Below are 9,688 nucleotides of genomic sequence, written 5' to 3'. Positions count from 1 at the left end.
GTATTTAACACCACTTTCAGCATGATTTGCTATATCTAATGGCTGCCAGTTTTTATTTGTTGAGACAGCCTGGTGAAAACATCCCCTTCAACAGAGAAACTGGCAACTCTAGTCAATTAAGATTGACGTTAAACACACCTACAATGTGAGGGTTCAGAGTGTTGACAGGCTAGTGATACAGTAGTTGAACTACTTTGACCATTCAGCCACCATTACTCCATCCGCATTAAACATTAAATATGTTATTGAAATGTGTTGAATTTTTGTAATTTAATTATTTTTTTATTTTGATTACCGGTATACTATTTATGTTTTTTTGTTATATATAACAAAGATGTGGAGTTCTAACAGGGTGAAATTTAGGTCAAAGGGAGGTAATTTTTTATACTGTGTTTAACTTCAAATACTTGAAATTCCCTCAATGTTAGATTTTTATTTACTTGGATACTCACATTTATGCACTTTTTTACATATCAGATAATAGAAATTTAGTCTGGGAAAAATTGTGTCACTTAAAATAATTACATGAAATTTTTCAAACAGTTTATTAATTGAAAGTGCATCTGATATTTTTTATGTATGTTACTTTATTTTCTAAAAACAAATGGACACAACATAGATTGACAATAAGATATTGAGAAGAACCACCTTGTCAGCCAGGATAGCAGCTCTTAGGAAGATGGTCAATTAAATCTTCAACCAAGTCTGACTCTTTACCATGAAAATAGAAAAGGCAAGTTTATTTTAGCCAGATCTTTTAAGATAACAGACCCTTCTGAAATATTGCATTTAAAACACCATTGATGAATTAATTTACCAGTTTAGTATTTAAAGATACAAGATACATGAACAAGATTTTCTATTAAAATATCAATAGTAAATCCTAAAAATAGTCATTAAACCAAGAAAAGACCAGTACAATTTAAAACACGATTTTGCATTCAATGGGAGATAACTTTGTAAAATATTCAGATATATTTTGTGCAGTTATATTTAAATCTGACGTTTTTTTACTTTTCTATCTTTTATATTGATTTAAAAAAAAAAAGATTTTATACAATTGTCTACCTGCAATAAGAAATCAGAACAATATTTAGTAAACTTTAGGTTATCGGTAACACATAAATTGATTTACAAAATTTATAATGTGTTGATTATAATTTCATTTCAGGTTCTTTCTGAGACATGTTTTCATGGTGTGGGAATAAGACTTGGTGGTCTTATACAGCTAATACAAAGGTATGTACCAGTATGTTAGTCCTGTTTTGGAAAACTCAAATGTATTATAAATATTTTATGGAAAAACAAGATTGAACGCTTAAAAAGATTTTTTACAGGAATCTTCTATTATTATTATATCAGTAACCAAATAAGAGTAAAGTTTAGGATCTGAATTTACATAAAAATGTGTTGGCTTGTTGGATTGCTGTCTCATCCATATGTTCTTGACATATATAACACATTTTAAGACTATTTCTATTTAATGATTTGCCACTGGACCTTAAGCAACCAACAACCAGTCATTCAATCTATTCAATATACATAATACCAACAAAGAACCTTTTAAACAGTTTTTATACGCCCGTTTACGGGACATATTATGGTATACCATTGTCCGTCGTCAACATGTCGGACATTAACTCAAAAACGCTTTAATCAATTTGCCCAAAAAAATTTGGTGAATTGTGTTATATCTATTGACGTGAGCTCCCTTTCGTTTTTTATAAATTTTAGATTTTACGTTTCCGAGTTATGGGGTTTTATTCATTAAAAAAAAGGGGGGTTTTCCAGTTTTCAGACAATAACTCAAGAATGCTTTCACCAACTTGCAAGAAATTGTGGTGAATTGTTTATACCTATTGACATGAGCTCCCTTTCGATTTTTATAAATTTTAGATTTTACGTTTCCGAGTTACAGGGTTTTATTAATGAATTATCATTTTATATTTCAGGTTAGCATCACAGCTTGTCTGTAAGGATTGAAGCTGGGAGTGGGCATTGGAGCTGACTTTTATGGTAAGAATCAATACATAGATTTATGAACTTTTCATCCAAGAGCATTTTAAAGCCCAAGATTTTTGTTAGGCACAGATGTAAATCTTACATATTAATGTCTTCTTTACTTATAGTTGAATAAACAATTTAGAAGGAGATATAAAGATATATAAGGGAAGTCAAAAAGTATAATGTATAATGCGAAATCTTGGGATTTCAGTTTTTTTGTTATCTATAGTTGTCCTCATATATGAAAATATGTAAGTGTGGTATGTATGCCAATGAGACAGCTATCAACCAGAGACCAAATGATGTGGATGCAACTAAATGTCACCCTATGCCTTCAACAATGAGCAAAACCTATATTGTATAATAAGCTATAAAGGTTCAACATGACTAAATGTTAAAAAATTCAATCAAGTATGTTAATAGCCTGATATACTATATATAGCTATAAAACAATGTTAAAAAGATATTTGTCAAGACATCAGCCAATGACTTGTTTTTCATCCTTTTATTGCTAAGAAATACTGGTACTTTAAAATTTATGTCAACAAATCACTTTATAACAAAGAAAAAGAAATGTTCTATACATTATGATTGTAATGCTCAGTTGATTATAATTGTTTTGCATTAAATATTATTTCAATGTTCATGAGTAATGTATATTTCTTTTTCAGATAACTGTGGCTGCATAAAATGGTTGTGTGATATAACTGCAACAGTAAAGAATGTAATTCAGACTATTTTTGTGTATGCTTGAGAAAATGTTTATAATTTTTTACAAAAAACAAAAAAAAAATATGTAAAGATTCTCCATTTTCAACAAGATTGGAAGTTGTAGGTTACTTATATAACTTGTATTTGACATTACAAAAAATCTTTCTATTTTCCGTTTATACTCATGTCTAGTCAAAACACTTCCATTTTTTAGATGGATAATCTAAAAGAAAAAGAAAAAAAAATGTTCAATTATTGAAATGTATTTTTTTTTTTGCAAATTTTAATGTACTGTAAATTCAGAAATTATTGCGATGTTTTTATTATTGCGAAAAATGCGACAGTGTTATAATCGCAATAATTAAAACTCGCATTTTGAAATTTTTTATATGTATTAAACAGGATTTTTCTCAATGTCGCAAAAATTAAAATCGCATTTTAGTCTAAAATGACAAAATCACAATAATAAATGCACGCAATAATTTCTGAATTTACAGTATATATTTTTGCCATCTTTTTGTTATTTTAGGATTTGAGATACTTTCAAATTTTACAAGTTACTTTATACATGTAGTTAATGCAATTAAATCTGCCGATGTGAATGTTCCCACTAAATTTCTTAGCAAAAATTTTAATTATTTTTGTTTTTTTAGCAACGTTTCAAAATACCTTACCATAGCAAATGCCTCTCTAATGTAAACTAAAAAGATGAATAATGGTCTGCAGTAAATATATCCCCTTACATTTTCTTTCATGTTAATTTTAATATCTTTAAGATATGTGATAAGGGTGCTCTAATGCAGAGGAATTTACGAAGTTAAGAAGTTAGAAATATATTTTTTGCACTTTTTTTTGTCATTTTTAGCTGATTTTGGTTTGTAACCAAGGTGATATTTTTTGAAGAATAATTTTACAAAAGGCATAGTTGAAGAACATCTTGTTGAAATTGGATTGGTTGATTTTTGGTGTTAAACACCATTTTAACATGATTTACTATAATTTTGGCTGTAAATTTTTATTTGTGGAGACAGCCAGAGTGCCTGGTCAAAACATAACCTTCATCAGGGAAACGGGCAAACCCTACTCAAATTAAGAATGAAGTTAAACATTTCATGTGAGGGTTCTCAGTGTTGACAGGCTAGTGATACAGTAGTTGAACTACTTTTTAGACCACTCTGCCACCATAAGTCGATCAGTATGAAATATTTTATTGAAATGTGTTAGATTTTTGTTATCCATCTATTTTTTAATTTCAATTGTACTATTTTATTTATTTTGTTTAATATAACAAGGATGTGGAGTCCGAACAGGGTGAAATATGGGTCAAAGGGAGGCAATTTATTATACCCCTGTTTAACTCCACATACTTGAAATTCCCTCAATGTTAGGATTTTCATCTACTTGGATATTCGTTTGTACATTTTTTTTTAATATCATTTGTATACTAGCTAATATTGACTATTATTTAGAGCTCTGTAATAAAAAAAAATAAATGTAAGCAGAGCTCTAGATAATAAGTATGCAGGGTAGGAGAAATCTTGGGTCATTAACAATTGATTTGCTAAAATTTTCAAGAAAGGGGACTTATTGGAAATGCATCTGATATATTTAATGTATAAAACTATATTTAAAAAAAAAAGATGTTAAGATGATGAGGAGAGCCACCTTGTCAGCCGGGAGAGCAGCTCTAAGGGAGATGGTCAATTTAATCTTCACCAAGTCTGAGGCTTTACCTTGAAAAATATGTGGTAAGTTTATATATTCCACAAATTTTATGGTAATAATATATAAATAGGCATTTAACATTATTTTTTAAGGGTTCTTTTCTATCAGTGTTTGATTTTTAGAGTATCTAGTCTTACATTTGTTTTCTGTCTGGTATCGAGTGAGTTGTGTTGGATAGAAACCAACTGTATGCAAGTTATCAATGAATTTGTAAACTTATTTGGATCGAACAAATTTTTATGCAAAGTCTGTAACTGTTTGAATATTGAATTGATATAGAATCATTTTCATAAAAGCATGGACTGTGAGTGAAGACGATTTCTTGGCGCTCTTATGTTATCTATTGACTGGGGTCAGATAAGAGGGGCCTGATGGGTTATTTTCGTTCTTCGTGATCAACGCATTTTCGCTATTGTGATCCGTTTTTCTACAGATTTTTTTTTTTTTTATATTTTCGTGATCCGTGATCATGGAAATTTATTTTCTGTGAATTGTGATTGACAAAAAAATCAACTCGTGAATCGTGATGAGACCACCCCATCAGGCCCCTCAGATAAGGTGAAAGTTTGTCGGTAATGCCCACTTTTCACATTGAATGTGTTATAGACATTTAAACTGGGGTCGCCAAAGGTTCTAAATGCCTACATCAAATAGTACGAATTACTAGCAGAGGACTAAACCTTGTTTGTTGATTTAAATGTTGAATAATTATTTTCTTTTTTTCTTCTCTTGTGCCTACATGTACTTTGCTCTTTTATTCTATTTAAATCCCTATTGGAAGGCCTCTGACAGACTGAGTGAGCGAAAAATCACTGTTATCGATAGCCAATGGCAAAACAAGTTAAAGGTACTGTAAATTCAGAAATTATTGCGTGCAATTATTAATAAATAAATTTGGTGTATTTACTGTCTTCTGATTGGTTAAAAGTATTACTTTTATTTTCAATGTCAATTTTTATGGCGACACGCCCACTCTGACATTGTATATTCATACGCCAACATCCGTGTACGTTGTTATGGTTAATATAAATAATATAAAAAGTTCTTTGAGCCTTATTTTTGATAGAAATTTATAATGAATGGCTATAATTTATTTTGAATTTATTGAACCATAAAATTAATTTTTGACTCTTCACATTTTACATAATCCGCTTCTCGGATTATTCAATGTGAAGAGTAAAAAATTAATTTTATGATTCAATAAATTCAAATAAATAATAACCATTCATTAATTGCGATTTTGTAATTTTAGACTAAAATGCGATTTTAATTTTTGCGATATTGAGAAAAATCCTGTTTATAATTCATATAAAAAATTTCAAAATGCTAGTTTAAATTATTGCCAATGCAACCATGTTGCATTTTTCGCAATGATAAAAACATTGCAATAGTTTCTGAATTTACAGTAATTGAGTTAGTATTATTACCAACATAAGTATTGGGGTTGTCTACACTGTTATGAAAATGATTTTAAGAACCATCAAAAGAGAACAAAACCATCCGATTTTGTAATTGAATATTCCAAAATCATTGTCTTATACATATACGTGCACTTGCACAAGATCAATTTCTATCTCTAGCAGTTTAAAGTTTATATAGTGAAGATGATAATGTATAACTGGTTTTAATAAATGAAACATAGCATTATTTCTTCTTAGAGACAGATTAATCTGTAAAACAAGTAATTATTTTTTTATTTTTTTTTTATTTTAGGTTGTTATAATGATGATGTTTTCATGGTGTTGGGAGTAAGACTTGGATGTCTGATATTGTTAACATGTTGGTAGGTAATCAAGCATCTTTTTAGTAATATAATATTTGAAATCAATTTCATAAGGTTCTTTAGTACCAAAAAAATTATTTTTCACTGATGAGATACCGGTTGAATTTTTTTGGTAAATATAAAACTGAGTTCAGAATACCAAATATTTTTTCCATGATTTTTATCTAGCCTTCGACTTTAGTCGAAAAAGCGAGACATAGCGATCCTACATTCTGTTGGCGGCGTCCACAAATATTCACACTGTGGTTTAAAGTTTTTGAAATTTTTATAACTTTCTTAAACTATCCTGGATTTCTACCAAACTTGGACAGAAGCTTGTTTATGATCATAAGATAGTATCCAGAAGTAAATTTTGAAAAAAAAAATTCCATTTTTTCCGTATTTTACTTATAAATGGACTTAGTTTTTCTGCCGGGAAATATTACATTCACTCTGTGGTTAAAGTTTTTAAAATTTTAATAACTTTCTTAAACTATCCTGGGTTTGTACCAAACTTGGACAGAAGCTTGTTTATGATCATAAGATAGTATCCAGAAGTAAATTTTGTAACAAAATAAATCCATTTTTTCTTTATTTTATTTTTAAATGGACTTAGATTTTCTGCCAGGAAACAACACATTCACTCTGTGGTTAAAGTTTTTAAAATTTTAATAACTCTTATACTATTTTGGATTTGTACCAAACTTGGACAGAAGCTTGTTTATGATCAAATGCTAGTATCTAGAAGGAAATTTTGTTTTCTTCTAGTTAACATTACATTTAGTCTGCAGTTAAAGTTTTTAAATATTTATTAGATTCATTAACTATCCTGGATTTTTACCAAACTTGGACAGAAGCTTCTTACAATCAAAAGATAGTATCAAGTGGAATATTTTTATTGATTTACTTCCTCATTTTTGTTGAGCCTGCAATTAACAGAAAAAGTAGGCGAGACACTGGGTTCCGCGGAACCCTTACAAATTTTTTGTTATCCTAGTGCAATTTTAAATTTAGTACATGTGTAATAATTTTTTTTAGGAAAGTTTAGTATAACTGACTTCTTTTATATTCCAGGTTAGCATCAGGTTTCCATTGGGTTACTTGCTGGGATACAGCTGTTATAAGGTGAGAACTTATTCATCAACATACAACTTTAATGTGTTTATGTTATAGTGTGATGAATGTCACTAAATAGATTTCAATATATATATTTTTTTTTATTAAAAAATCAGTATTCAATCTTTTCATTTTAAAATAATGTACCCTTTAAAGCAAATACTAGATCTGAAGAAGATATATGAAGGGGAGATAACAATAAAATCGGATATTTTTGATGCTATATATTTTTGAGTAATCAATATAAGTAATAAACAAATTGTTTAACATACACTGATGTCTGTTTCTTTATTCCCGTTAGATTATTTTAAAATTAAGAATCAACAATTGAAATTTAACTTTGTTTCTTTTTCAGTCGAAAGAGTTGCTGTTGCTGCCTTCCTTGTATGGTAAAATCCTCAGACTACAATCCTGCAAACCATTGGATGAACTGTTGCTATCTTTTGTAAAAAAATCAGCAGATATTTGTCTTATAAGCAGAATGAATTATAAATGCAATTAATGTTTAATGCTTTATTATTCAAATTATAAATATTTATTTCATTATTTTTTCTTGCATTCAATTATTGTTTTGTGATTGAAGAAATATAAAAAAAAACTGTGAAATTATTGTTATTTGAGAGGTCCCAAAGGTATGATGTATGGTTTCACAAGATACCCATAAGACTTGCTTCAGTTTACATATATTTTTTAAATTATATATATGTACACTGGTTAAGAATTATAAGTCCTTTGTGAAATGATTTTTTCTGGTTAGAAACCTATTAAGTAGGACTTTGATGGCCAAACACTAAAAGGGAATAAAAAAAATCCCCTATTAAACAATCTAAGTACTGAGTTTTTGGTGCAATATGAACTAGAAATAAAAATGTTTAGTTAGATGGTTTGTTTTGACTCTGCATTCTTTAGTTTCATACAAATTAATGGCTGTCAGTTTTATTTATTGGTTTTGTTTATATATTATAAATGCATTATTCAGCATCTGAGACCACTCAAGTGAAAATAATTATAGTTTTTGCAGTTTGTCATATTTTCTCATTTTTGTTTGATTGATTTCTATATTTTTTCTCATTTTTTCTCATTTATGATTATTTATATTTTAATGTTTGATTTTTGAGGCTTGTACTCAGCTTCTAAACAATTACCTCCCCCCTCCACATGTATAACCAGGATCCTGTAAAAGAAGTTTTGATTTTGAAGGAGGGATGGATAATTAAAAATGCAAGATTTTTTTAATGTGCTAGTTCATAATGTAAAAGTCTGCACAAGACATCTAACCCTACCTGAACACATTATTCTGACTTCCAGCTGACCAGTCTTTGCTCTTACTCCTAATTGCTGAATGCTTAGCAGGGGAGCATCAAATACCAATTTTCAATTCTTTGATATGACCCAGGGCAGGACCAAATCCCATGCCCATCTGCACTCATGTTGAGCATAAAAAGGTTATTAAAGAAGATTTGTCTGTCTGTTTGTCCATCATCATCTCTCATCCACAGCTTATAAACTATTGGAAGGTTTTCATTTAAACTTTCAGATTATCTTCTGTATCTAATGGCTGTGTGTATTTTATTTTATTATAATGAAATTTTGGGGTTCTCAATTGTAATGAATGGACCTCCTAAGTATTTGAATAAAAAAAGGGAAAGAAGCTTCTCATACCACCATTTTATCATGTGAAGGATAGGTTGGTTCAAATATATTTGTTTTTAATCATGTTTTTAGTAGTTGGATCTCATTATGACAAAATTTTAATGACTTAAATTCAAAATAAATTTGGGGTTCACACTGATATATATTACCACTGTAGCTTTAATGTAAATTTTATAAGGCTTTGCTATAACAAGATTTGTGTTTTATCTTGTTTTATCTGATTTTAGTGGTTTTTATGTGATTTTAATTGTTTTTACTGTCAAATCTTGTTATACCAAGCCTTAGTATGATTGAGTTTATATATTTTGATTATACATGCAATTCAAAATATAAATTTACATAATGAGATCAGACATTTATTATGCTTTTAACTCTTCTTAGTGGATAAAATAGAAAAATGAATGAACATAAATATTGAAGTGGTCATTGAAGATTGACCAAATTACAAGATTTATAAATGCAGAATCTTGCTCTAACTAAATCTATGTTCTTATCAGCTGAACCAACCTATCCTTCAATATGAGTAATAAAATTTTATAAATGGAAAAGTCCATTCTTCGATTGGGGAACCTTTGGATGTGAAAAAAATATACACAATGCCAACAGATACTCAGAAGATTATTTGAAAGTTTAGGCAAAAACAATTTAATCCTTTATTTGTGATTGGAAGTTGTAGACGGATGAGCAAACAGATGATATACTTGCTTACTATGGCAC

At 29.0% G+C, this 9,688-nt stretch overlaps 2 long non-coding RNA genes across 2 annotated transcripts; both read left to right on the top strand.

Moving 5' to 3' along the window:
• The first annotated feature begins 1,174 nt into the window (after positions 1-1,174).
• LOC127711677 (uncharacterized) lies at positions 1,175-2,775 on the top strand. The gene is made up of 3 exons (XR_007986842.1): positions 1,175-1,239; positions 1,953-2,016; positions 2,676-2,775. It is a non-coding gene; the product is annotated as an uncharacterized LOC127711677 (long non-coding RNA).
• Positions 2,776-4,304: 1,529 nt separating this feature from the next.
• On the top strand, positions 4,305-8,151 carry LOC127711236 (uncharacterized). The gene is made up of 4 exons (XR_007986609.1): positions 4,305-4,463; positions 6,154-6,223; positions 7,277-7,327; positions 7,674-8,151. It is a non-coding gene; the product is annotated as an uncharacterized LOC127711236 (long non-coding RNA).
• The last annotated feature ends 1,537 nt before the right edge of the window (positions 8,152-9,688 follow it).

This window comes from Mytilus californianus, unplaced genomic scaffold (genome assembly GCF_021869535.1).
Source record: "Mytilus californianus isolate M0D057914Y unplaced genomic scaffold, xbMytCali1.0.p SCAF_8, whole genome shotgun sequence".
Classification (NCBI taxonomy): Eukaryota; Metazoa; Mollusca; class Bivalvia; order Mytilida; family Mytilidae; genus Mytilus; species Mytilus californianus.
This window is presented reverse-complemented; position numbering and strand designations above follow the sequence as displayed.